The sequence below is a fragment of the Parasteatoda tepidariorum genome, chromosome 8 (genome assembly GCF_982258835.1).
Source record: "Parasteatoda tepidariorum strain Cologne lab strain chromosome 8, Ptep-v5.0, whole genome shotgun sequence".
NCBI classification, from domain to species: domain Eukaryota; kingdom Metazoa; phylum Arthropoda; class Arachnida; order Araneae; family Theridiidae; genus Parasteatoda; species Parasteatoda tepidariorum.
In genome coordinates this window covers 106,660,565-106,673,596 of record NC_141762.1, presented here as the reverse complement: position 1 = coordinate 106,673,596, position 13,032 = coordinate 106,660,565, and the positions used below count along the sequence as shown (strand labels likewise).

Genomic DNA, 13,032 nt, shown 5'->3' with positions numbered 1-13,032 from the left:
TAGGGGGGTCACAGTGGGCCCCTAAAGGTACATTGCGAAGATGAGAGGAGAGAGCTTTTGAAGCGAAACTGTGGTAGGCTTCACGTATCACCGTGGCCTGGAAGGTAGGCCAACAGACAAGCAAGTTCGCTGCAGTAGGGAGGGGTCCTGGGTTCAAATCCCAGGGACGGTCAAATCTTCAAAAAAAATTTCTTTTTTGCTTATTTTAAATTATATTATTTTTTTATGTGTTTTTCGATATTCTGGAGGTTCCTGCATATAAGAGAAAATATTTTTTAAAGGGAAAAAACTGGAAAAATCCAGGAAAATCAGTTTATTTGCGCTTTTTCGACTTCTATTGTAACATTTTGGATATTCTAGCATGCATGGAGTGTTTTCTGTGTGTGAAGTCCAGCAAAGAAAGCGTAATGAAATAATAAAAAAAAAGAATAAAAAAATAAAATGGCTCGTGAACGGTTCAAATTTCAAGACCCCCTAGCTCCCTTTAATATCAGGGTATAGTTTTCAAACTCGAACCCTAAGTAGGGGTCTATGGTCCAAACAAGGCTGCTGAAGATAATTTTTATAGGCCAATTAGGGGGGTCACAGTGGGCCCCTAAAGGTATATTGCGAAGATGAGAGGAGAGAGCTTTTGAAGCGAATCTGTGATTGGCTTCCCGTATCACCGTGGACTGGAAGGTAGGCCACCAGACAAGCAAGTTCGGTGCAGGAGGGAGGGGTCCTGTTTTCGAATCCCTGGGACGTTCAAATTTTCAAAAAATTTTCTTTTTTGTTTATTTTAAATTATATTACTTTTTTCATGTGATTTTCGATAATCTGGTGGGTGCTGCATGTAGGAAATAATTTTTTTTACTGGGTAAAAACTGGAAAAATCCAGGAAAATCAGTTTATTTGCTCTTTATCAACTCCTTTTGCAACATTTTGAATATTCTAGCATGTGTGGGATGCTCTGTGTGTGGAGTCCTGCAAAGAAGTCGTAATGGAATAATAAAAAAAAGGAATAAAATGGCGCGAGTAAGGTTCAAATTTCGAATCCCCATAACTCCCTTTACTATGAAGGTATAATTTTCAAAGTTGGACCCTAAGTAGTACACTATTACCCGGTAATATAATACGTGTTTCAATTAAAATAGTATGGGTCAATATTAAGGTTTGATATCGGGCCTTGTGCTAATATTGAAAAATGACTTCGAATCGCCCCGTTTTAAAGGTTTCTAGAAGACAAATTTCCTCCTTTTAAAGCGATTGAACGCACTATTTTAGATATGCATACATAGTAAACTACAGGGCCACATTGTGAACCCCGGATGAGGTCTATAATTACTTCCTCTGGTAGGTTGCACTTTTACCTGATAATATAATACGTTTTCCAATTAAAATATTATGGGTCAATATTGACGTCTGGTATCGGGCTTTGCGTTAGTTAGTACTGAAAAATGACTTCGAATTTTTAAAGCTCTTTAGAAGACGAATTTCCTAAGTTTAAAGCTTTTCAGAAGACTATTTTAGATATACATACATAGCAAACTACAGAGCCACATTGTGTACCTGATACAAAGTCTATTTTTATTTCCTCTGGTAGGGTACACTATTACCCGGTAATATAATATGAGGTCCAATTTGAATATAATAGGTTAATATTAGAGGGAGGTATAGGACCATATTTTTATACAGGTTAAATGCAGGCAACACATATTTTTTTTTACCTCGTCTCATATCATAAATGCAACATTATTTTAGAGACACCTGTTTCAACTACCTATTATTATATGGACAAAATAAAAATGTTCAATAATTATTTAACATATGTATCTGTTTTTGAAAATTTTGGCACCAGTCCTTTGACTCGGGATTTATATCAAAGAAGTTCCCTTGTGAACCAAAAATTAATTAAAAATCATTAATGTATCTATCAAATGATCCCCTCAAATGCAGCAATTAATAAAAATTAGAAACAAAAGAGAACAATGCCAATAACCGAAATAGACTCAAGTAGACACTAAATGAAGGATACAGATTTTTTTTAAAACCCGCGTCATATCTTACTTGCATCATCATTGATTTTAGCAATACCAGTATCTAGGGTGAAATGGACAAAATAAAAAAATGTTTAATAAATATTTTTTATGCTTTTGAAAATTTTGACATATATCCTTGGATTTGGTATTGATATCAATCTCTTTTGATCCAAAAATTATAAACAAATTAGTGTTCGACCCCTCAAAGGCAGCTATTAATAATAATTAGTTGTAGTTGTCGCACTAGAGCTTATCCTTAAGACACGGTTCCCAGTAGATCATCGAAGTTAAGCATCACTGGCTTCAGTGTGCGGGAGGGTAACCATCTTGGCTCAGTCTGCGAAGGTTGTGAGACAATAATAATTTGAAAATAAAGGAGTGTAATGCTTATAACTGAAATAATTTAGCTATAAATAGTTTGTAGTTTAAATATGAATCCTCATTCGATATCTTAAGGATAAACCCGACCTTCGATCCACACATTCATGAGGGTGTCGAGCTTGATTAAAAGCAACCATGTATAACAACTTTATTCAGTGATTAGTTTGTATTAATTGTATATTAATTTTAACCACTTTAAGTTAGAAACAGTAGCTCTTTGGTTACATTGTTATTAATTAATTATTATTAAGTAAATAATATAACTTTTATCTGAGCTTTGATTTAATAAATGCGAAAGAAATAAAACTAGATTTAAAAAATACGTTTTTTTTCTTCAAATAATTTCTGACAACCTTGTTTTCGGAAGTAAAGGAGAACACACATTGAATTATATTTTTATTACATACAGAGCCATTAAAATATTTAGAAAATAAGTACAATATATTCTGCAATAGGTGAAAAAAATAACATTAATATAATTATTTCTTGTATCTTTTCTCAGAAGACGTTTCAGACTTAGCTTCTTTACAGGACTCTCGATACATATACTGCAATAAAAAGTAAATTGTTATAACCTTTTTATAACATAGATTTACAATTATAGAATGATAGTGAAGTTTTACAGCCATAAAAGAAACTTTTATATACAGGGTATCTGCTACATTTCAGATTTTGAAATACATGACTTACCATGAATAATTTCAAGAAATTTTTATGAAGAAATTTTCACTTACTGAAGTTACAATTTTTTTACAAATTTCTTTTTAAAAGCGTAAAATAAAAATAATAAATAAATAAAAAAAATTTGAAATCACTGAAGTTTAAAAGATAATTCCCTCTAGAAATGATGTTCTTTCTTTCATTTTTTGAAAGAACATCATAATTTAATAAAGAACCGGGAAAATTTTTTTTTATATTTTAATGAAATATGACTGTGAGTGGGGATTTTGTTACTAATTCCAATATTCTGAATTTTCAGAATATTGGAATTAGTACTATCTATGTCTATGATTAATCTATGATTTTCTATGATCTATGATTTTCTATGATTTAAAAAAAAAAAACTTAAATCATGACATTTCATGACAAATTTTGTTCAACACTGAAATCCGTGACTTTCCATGATTTTCAGGTGCTCAGATACCTCTTTTATAAATTGACATAGAACAAGTCTAGAATGACAGAACACAGGATATCAGGGCAGTATTATGAAAACTTTTAACTGAGTACAAATGCTTTAGGATCTCAACTCAAGTTGTCCGTAACCAAAATTGTTCACAGTTAACCATTTGAAATAAATAAATAAATAAAATAAAAAAACGAGTATTTTCTTGTACACTGATGGCTATTATGAATTAAGGTGAGATATTATAACTTTGTTTCGATTCACGATGTAAGTTATTTTAATTAATTAATATTATTTTATAACGTAATTATGGCTCATTCTTAATGATACAATTCATGGATTCAGTTGGCTGGATTTCAATGAAAATATCTTGAAATACATTAAAAATAGTTTGCGAATTTAACTATATATACGTGGATCACACTCCAGAACAATGGTACCCAAATGATATTCCGTGGAACTCTAGGGCTCTGTGGAAGAGTTAAAATAGCTCCAACAGTTGAAACTTTTTTAAAACGCTTTTTTTTTAAAAAACACTTTTTGAAATCTGTAATTATATTTAAAGTAATATGTCAAAAAATGAGAAATGAAATTTTTAAAAAAAATATATAATTTTTCTAACAACAATTTAAAAAAAGTATGAAAAAAATATGCATTTATAAGAATTTGCAATAGTATTTTACATCGTGCTTTTCAAATCAAAATAAAATAACTGAATTTTTTAATAAAGAAAAATTTTTCCCTAATAATTATTTTTAATATTTAAAACAGTTTCAAATAGCAATATAAATAGAAATTTTCAACTAGACTAGATTCATCTCTAAGACAGTGTATTCAACTGTTGAACATAAAACCTAAATTAAAATTATTAAATATAAAAAAAGGAAAATTTTCTCTTTCTCTTTTTAAATATTAAAAGTTTAAAATTAAAATAAAATATTTTATTTTAATTACAGAGCTACATACTACCTTCCTTTAATCAGGATAAATATAAATACTAAAAGGTCTTTCATGCTCTATCCAATCTTTAAATAAAAATTAAAATGGATCATGAAAAAAAAAAAACTATGATTACCACATATATTAAAAATTTAAAACTAAGTTGTTTCTTTATGCTTCACTGCACTTTAAAAATATTTTTGTACTAAGTTTGACTTCCCAACATTTTACATCTTTACCATTCAACAGTTTCATGGCCACTAGTAACTCAAGTAACATTTATTCTTAGTAGCAGCTGATTTAGAATGAAAAAAGAATATTTGTATGGAAATATTTAGCAATCTTGCTTAGGTATATTGAATAATAAAGTAAGTTGAACCATTTTTATTGCTGTCATTAAAATCCTTACCCTTTATGAGTTGATTTTAATATTATTGAAAATTTTTGTTTTTTATTAGTTTATACTAGATAAGTCTTTGTACAAAATATATAAAAGTTTTTACAAAATTAACAATATTTGGTTTCAGGCAGAATATACTAAATATTTTACATATAGGGAATTTTCGGGATTTTTATTGTTACCAAAATACGAAACCTTTATTACACTAATATACATAAATGGTCTGCAATATTTTTCATTTGTGATTGACATTATATGAATTCGAAACTTTCAGTTTCATGTTAACTCATAATTTTAAATAATAGCAGTAGAGAAGTAAATAATCATTGATAATTAAAAGATTTTATAATTTAAAAAGGGTGTTCTGAATAAAAAGAAACTGAAATTTTTAGAACAAAGAAAAAGAAAGATAGGAAAGCTTTAAACTGATTACTCTAAGTGAGACCCACTTCATTATGTATTCACAATACTTATCTAAATATTCAAGCGAGACATAAAATGTATAAAAATTCTATTCTAATAGGGATTTTTTTTTACTAGAAAACTCCCTCAATTATAGAGAATTTTCAAAAATGTACAAAAACGAGGAAAATTTTTATTACATCCAGAAAAAAATGGCAAAATCCAGTAGAGTTGGTAGCTATGGTGTAGGACAAATTCCATACATCTTAAACTATATCATTACCATACATCTTAAAATTTGTATAAGAATGGTAATGACAGCTTGAGAATTTTAATGACAGAAATCAAAATAGAATAATACAATATAATTTTTATTTATTTTACAATCTTAATTTAAATTTAGTACATTGAATTGTATACATAATTTTACATGCTAAAATTTTGGCCATTTTTTGTATAATAATTTTGAATTTTAATATTTTATTTAATGTTAAATGGAAACTCATTAAAAATGTCCCTAAATATTTTTAATACTTTTGCATTTTGTTTGATTTTATTTTTTATGATTTAAAATCGCTACAATAATTTGTTACCATCAGGGATACACTATTTTTTTTTATTCATTTCAAAGAGTCATTGACCATAGGATTAAGTTATAGGATATTTTTTAAAGACTCGGTCATCAAATGAAATAAAGCTCCTTTTTTGTGTGAATAATAAGCTATTTTTATAACTGCTGTGAGTTTGCAACAACTGTTGGGTCATCCTAGATGCCACTCAATTTCAGAAAAAAATTCCCTGATTTTTCCAGGTATATCAGATAAATTTCAATGGAAATTCATATCATATTTTATTAATACCAATACCATGCAATTTTTTATCAGAAAACTTTGATTTGTTTTATTCGTTATGTCAAAAATTAGATTTTGTGAGCAAAACCATATAATTGAATGAGAATGGATACATAGAAAAGTTTCACTTAAAAGTAGAATTTTATAAAATAATGTGGTAGGCTTACATTAGAATTACTTAACTCGAATCTCAATAACTGATTACTGTTATTGAAAATTCTGAGAATGGTTATTTTCTAGGTATGATGTAGGAATTTTCCAGGTATTTTATAAAAAACTGTAACTTTCCCTGACTATTTCTTGTTTTTTAGAGTTAAAATAAAATTCTCTGAGAAATCCAAGCTTTCCCTGTCATCTATAACACATGAAAGCCCCGCTCATGTTTGACCTTTCTTTAGCCAATATTATTATCCATGCTAATTCTGAAAACGAAGTAAAGCATCAATATGAAGAAAAGTCACTTTTGGGAAACTGGTTTTACATTTTAATACTTGAACAATTATTCCAATGCTACATTATCTGGGATAAGAATAAGTCTTTGATTTAAATAATTTTCATTAAGAAAAATTTCTCTAAGTTGACAGTTTTAAAAAAGCCGAATAACTTTTAAAATATGTAAATTTTTTGCCCATTCTATAGTCAGGATAATTCACTAGGGCAAGATAGTGTTGTGATGCCACAATGGACATTACATATTTTCTAGCTTTTAAAATTTCTTTAATTTCTTAAACTTGCTTTTTTACTCATTCTTAATCAAATTATAATTAAATTAAATCAATTAGTTAATTTTTATAAATAGCGAATATAAAATATTTTATTTTTTTCTCATTGATCAATGTAACGGCTAACTTTTTATTTCAATACTAATGCAGACTCATTAATTCACTGTTGCGCTTAATAGAATTTTTTTTTATTATTTATAACTCTTTATTCTTAAAATTCTTACCACAAATATGTTTCAGTTACACAGTTATAGTAATTCTCACAGTCTTGCTGGCGATTTGTGACTGCCAAGGTATTTCTCAAACCTAATATTGATTATGGGGGACTGGCTTTATTTTCGGCTATGTTATTTTTCGATAAATCACCAACCTGGGATCTCTTCTCATGATTCTAACTGCCTGTGGGGAACAATTCAATTACTTTTTAATTTAGCTTTTCCTTAAGTGGGTCATGGGAGATTTAACTCCTATGGCCTGTCCTTATTAATATTATTGTGCAAAATTTATTTAGCTTAAAGTCTTATTGATAAAATATGATTTTTGTATCTTGAGCTCTACAAATACTACTAAATGAAAGTTTTATTATAATTTATGATTTAATTTTCATCTTCAACTTCATTTTTCATTATCCTGTTTTTCATCACTATCTTCAATCAGTCAATTATACCATACAACTTCCAACCACACCTGAATTTCGACTTCACAAATGCATATAATTGTAAATTCTCTTAGAGTGTAAGGCTGTGGTCAACTTTATAATCTTCTTCGTGAAAGAGCTTTAAAAAACACTCTTAATGTAACAAAATTAAATTCCTTGCCTTGGACTAACAAAAAAAAAAAAAAAAAAAAAGTATGTCAAGAGGCATTTTAACTGTTACACATGCTTTTATTTTACAAAGCATTAGTTGATCAAATTCAAAATGAAAGAAAATAAAACAATTAAAATTTTCATTCATAAAATTTGCAAATGAAAAAAAAAATTACAGATTAATAAAGTTAACAAGAGCAATGACTTTTAGATCCAAGAAGAATGCTTCAGTGCCAAATTACTAAAGAGAGTTACTTTATCATATGCTTCCATGAAAAAAAAATTATATATATATATATACATATATATATATATATATATATTATATATATATATATATATATATATTATATATATATATATTATATATATACTTTTTTGGTCTTATTGGAAGGAGAATTAAATAAGTCATAATTTAATTTTTTATATATATATAGTATTTCAATCTGATACAAGAGATACTCCTTATGTATGAGGCATATAGTTGAACTTCCCTTAAAATCTAAATTGCTCCTTAATGAAATAAGTTCTATATTCTCAGAAGAAAGTTCTAAAATCTTCTGTGAGTTAAAACTGCATTTAAAATCTTTAAAAATTAATCCAATACTACATAATACTTGGGTTTTCAAAGTAAAATTTTTTAAATATCAAAGTGATACATTTAAAACTTTTTAAAACTTATTTATTTCTATTCTGTTCTAAATGAATGGAAATACAATTTTATTGATTTGAAAGAGGATGAATTTTACATGACACTCAATTCTGATTGAAACAAACAGAAATGTTCTGGCAGATGATACATTTTGATCAGTCAAATTTCTTTTTTGGGAAGGTAGGGATGAAATGTGCGGTTTTTCCACTCAATTTTTTTAAATACATTCAAGGACTTTTCAATGACATCCAAGGACCTAAAATTGAATTTTTCAAGGACCTATTCAGTATTATTGTTATATGCTAAAGTACATATCAACCAGATTTTACAATTACGTAGAAGCAGAAATTGTATATTTTTAAATCACAATGCTTATTTGACAACTACAAAAAAATCATTTATTAAATTTATCCGCTAATAATACAAATGTTTGATAATTACATTGCCGTTCCAAATCCCTTAGAAAATTCCATTTGACAAAGATAAAAACTCCAATTCTAGCCAACATTTAAAAACTAGCATCAATGAAACTTTTCATGAAAAATTTAATAATGAAGTGAATTAGAATTAATGAAACTGAATGAATGTATAAGGCATATTACATTAAACAAGCATAGTAAATAATTGATAAAGCTTGTGTAATTGCACGGTTATTAAAATATAAATACTTATTTTTAATATGTTAGATCAAATTTCAGATTACAGGAAATGTATATAATTATAGAATCTATAATTATCTATAACATAGATAAATTATCAAAATATATCTGCTTCAATTTTAATATAAAATTTTCTATTTTGTTACTTCAGAATATCAGTAATGTATTTTGAACATAATAAAATCGATTGTAGAACAGCATTTCACAGAAAAGTAAGACTTAACAAGCATTTAACATTTGCTAGATAATGTTTAAGTTCCCTCCACACCTTCCAGCTTACATATTATGCAACTTTTTATGACTTATTAAGATAATATTTCTTTATAATAAATTTTTTTTTTGATGTTTGGTTTTTACTAAATTTTTTTCAGCAATCTTTACAGTACTATGGTCATTTTAAGTACTCAAGGAGCTTTTCTTTTGTGTTCTTTCAAATGCACAAATTTTTCAAAATTATAATTATCATCATCATTACTTTTTCCCATATCTCGTACCACTGTCAAGATAGGAACACAAATCTCCAGTTGGCATTTTAAATAATATAATCATGTAGTACATAGCTATTTTACAATACATAGACAATCTAACAGCTGCAGGCACCTTTAAATGGCTGCAGCTGTTTGAAAACAAAAGTTAAAAGAGTGCGCAGGCACTTGAACTTTACTGAGCACCATGTATTTATACTGTATTAAGTCATTGCTTTATACAGAAACTCCCCTGATTTTGATACACTTCAATTAAAAAAATAAACATATGTAAGATACATGAATAAATAAAAATAACCTATCATTTAAATGGTTTTATAATATCTGGCATAAATCATTATGTAATAAAAACCATCTACTTAAGTTAGTGTTTGAATATGGATATTTAAGTTTAGAAGTCTAACAAAAAGTTCTTCTAATAAAAATGAAGGGTTAGTCAATGCTCAAAGAAACTTTAAGAGAGGAAAAAAAAAGAAGAAAACTCTGCTCACAAACTCTCATTATTGCACCACATTCTTTTCTTTTAAAGGTTGATCTTTTCGCAAAATAAGCTTATTTCACGAGTAAAATACACAGTTATTATAATTTTATATTGGAACATTTTCTTAATATTTTATTTATAATGATATGAACGATTATCCTGACTTGAAAATAATACTCTACACTCGAGAAAAAATAAATTTAAACAAAGGAAAACAGAATATGTGATACAATAGAGACTTTGTAGTGGGTCAAGGACAAATTTAAGAAAAAATAAGGAGATTTTCTGGGACTGCAGACATATGCCAGACAAATTTTAAAAGAGACATACAGTAAATTAAAAAACATATTATTTGCTCTACCAGGGTGCCCACTCAAATCAGATTTCAAAATTCCCTGATTTTAGCAGGTTTTCCAGATAAAAATCTTAAAATTTCCAGATTTTAGTTTCTTTATTCTAATAAAGTGTAGACAAGAAAAGTGTCTATATTATAAAATATTTTATTCAAAATGTTATTTTTTTAAACATATCTTGAAAAAAATAATTTATTTTGACAGTTTGGCAAGATTTTTTATTCATTTTTTAATGTTTTGGTACAAAATTTTGAATAAAAAATCATATATTGACCAACAAAAGAGTAAAATTAAATATTAGTATATAGTTAGTTCTTAAAAAAAAAAACCTTTTTTTAAAATTAAAATATGTTATAAAAGGTTAAAATGAAATAGAAAAAATTAGTATTAATGCAACAATTGTAACAATTTGTCGATAAACATTGCTGTTAGCGATTGTAAAAAAAAAAATGTGTTATTGGTTGATTTGCAGAGAAAAAAATAATTCACAGATTTCTTTTAATGGGAATACAAAAGCTTTCAGAAAAAGAGTGCAATATAAAATCTATTACTGTTATTAAATTATAAACAACTAATTTTGGGAGAATTTTATAAAGTTAAAAATACAAAAATATTTCGTAAAAATGGAAAAAAATTACCACGAAATCATTGGAACAAACTTAAGCGATAAATGGATTCAGCCAAAAGACAGAATTTAAAAACAGAAGCTAATACCCTAATCCCTTCTTCCACCTCCAACACAATCTTTCCTAAATTGCACAGTCCATAGTGGTCAAAGGTGGTTTCCACATTCATTTAGCAACAGTGGGAGAATTTCATGAGGCATTCTAGTTTAACAGAGCTGTAATGGAGCTAATTTTGATGCAAACAAAGTATTGCTAAGTTGGTGATATTTCAACTGCTTGGAGATACATTTCCATCTAAAAAAAGTGGGTATAATGGATGAAATAATTTAAATTAAGAAAATTAGTAAATAATTTAAATTAGTGAAATTAAAAAAATTTCCAGCTTTTCTTTAAAATTCCCTGATTTTTCCAGTATAAAAAAAATTTCTTCCCAATTCCAGGTTTTCCAGGTGGGAGGCAACCCTGTCTACTTAAATATATTAAAGGTTTTCAAAAAAGAATAATAAAATATACTATTTTTATTTTCCAAATTAACTTAAGAACAGAAAGTACACAGCAGTAGCTTTTATATTTCAATACAATTTATTAATGGAACATAGGACAATTTTTAAACGTTTGAGATCAAATATAAACAACTGTATAATGAAAATAATAGAATAATCCAAGTCATTATCAGATAAAAATAAAACATTTAATTTTTAAGCATTATATGATGCATATATGCAAACAATATTTTCGAGAGGAACTTATTTTAAATCATACAAATTCACTATCTCAAAATTTGCTCATTTTTTAATAAAATGATTTATTGTTAAATATCAAAATATTAGAATATTCTATTTCTCATAAAATTTATTCATGGTCAAAATTATAGTAAATAGAAGTAATTATTTTAATGGTAGTTAATAGAAGTAATTATTTTGATACAAAAGTAAAAAGAAGTAATTATTAAGTAAAAGAAGTAAGTATAGTGGCTGAAACCTGAGCAGAATATTGGGGGAGGGGGGTAACCTAAAGGGTATAGTTAAAAAAATTGATTCAACATTTTCATAAATTTAAGTTTCAATCTCGTGTTTTTCCAAAGGAAATTATATACGACTATTAAACAAAAGCTTTCAAAAATGTGATGATGCAAATTTTACGTGTGAAAAAAACGTGTGTCCAAAGACTTTTTTATTTTTTTTAAAAAAGAGGGAAAGATAATAGATGTTTGTTTATTTTGATTGTTAAAAGTGTCCCGGAAATCGACCCTTCCAGAAAAGGGACGTCTGGATATGGGACGTTACATTGTACTTAAAAAATAAAACAGCCAAAATCTAAACATATTTAAATTAGACAATATATATATATATATATATATATATATATATATATATATATATATATATATATATATATATATATATATATATATATATATCCATAAATTAAAAACAATTCTTGAATTTGCAAAAAACTATAAGAGGGTTCAAGAATATATTTTTAAGAAAAGTGAAAAATTACAGAGTTCGTAAGCAGTTTTTTAGACCATTTTATAAAATACAGAAGAAAATTAATCAAGTTACTTGAGAAATATGGGCATATCTCATGCAGAAATAATTTATTTTGTACTTTAATTATTTGAATCACTAAAATTATTAATTCAGTTTTTATAATGAGAGTGGGATGTATATATTCAATTGTATAAAATCTTGCTTTATAACAGATATTTTTTCAAACTTTTGAGTGAATTCCATATAATCAAGTTCCAGAAACAAAGGTTTTTTTTAAATATGGAATTATAAATACAGTAAAAGCTTTAAAGAGTATGGCATATAAAGAGAAATCTGCTATTACGACAATTTTTAAGTCATCGTCAAAATAGTGATATTGAAAGTACAAGAATTATATATTTACAAGGAGTTAAAAATGTCTAGCATTCAATTATTGTGAAAAAAGTTTTTGAACAAAAAAAAAGTGATAAAAGAATATCAATTCACTTTATTTAATTCCTATAGCCTTAACCTTTATGTTTATAAAATAAACATGTGTAAGAAAATACAAGCCAAAATTATCTTCCACTTTAAGAAAGAAAAAGTCAAAAAATAATTCAAAAGTTTGTAAGGCTTGAATATTTTCTATTTCGCCCC

The 13,032-nt window shown here is 26.8% G+C and overlaps 1 long non-coding RNA gene across 3 annotated transcripts; it reads right to left on the bottom strand.

Moving 5' to 3' along the window:
* Positions 1-2,782: 2,782 nt before the first annotated feature.
* Positions 2,783-12,249, bottom strand: LOC147806645 (uncharacterized). 3 transcript variants are annotated; one of them, XR_015436075.1, is made up of 2 exons: positions 10,916-12,249; positions 2,783-2,947 (listed from the first exon to the last, which is right to left on the bottom strand). It is a non-coding gene; the product is annotated as an uncharacterized LOC147806645 (long non-coding RNA). The 3 variants fall into 3 exon arrangements; XR_015436074.1 differs by lacking the exon at positions 2,783-2,947 and adding an exon at positions 8,314-8,555; XR_015436076.1 differs by lacking the exon at positions 2,783-2,947 and adding an exon at positions 8,314-8,555 and having other exon boundaries at positions 10,992-12,249.
* Between the last annotated feature and the right edge of the window lie 783 nt (positions 12,250-13,032).